The following is a 298-nucleotide window of genomic DNA, read 5'->3' as shown; positions in this document are numbered from 1 at the left end:
GCCTCAGTCTCTCCCACTCTGTTTGCACTCGGGCCCCTCCCGGCTGCGCAGCAGACCCGACTCCCGACGCGTCAGACTTGGACCCGGGCCGCCTCCTACCCCAGAGCCCGGCTCTGCCTTGGGCTCGGACTCGGACTCGGACTCGGACTCGGACTCGGACTCGGATTCGGACTCGGACTCGGATCCCCAGCCGGGGACCCCGGCTCTACCTCGGATTCGGACAGGGATGCGGACTCGGACGCGGAGCGGAACCTCAACCTGTCCCGCTGCGCAGAGCCTGACGCGGGTGCGGACTCAT

The sequence above is a fragment of the Myotis brandtii genome, unplaced genomic scaffold (genome assembly GCF_000412655.1).
Source record: "Myotis brandtii unplaced genomic scaffold, ASM41265v1 scaffold952, whole genome shotgun sequence".
NCBI classification, from domain to species: domain Eukaryota; kingdom Metazoa; phylum Chordata; class Mammalia; order Chiroptera; family Vespertilionidae; genus Myotis; species Myotis brandtii.
This window is presented reverse-complemented; position numbering follows the sequence as displayed.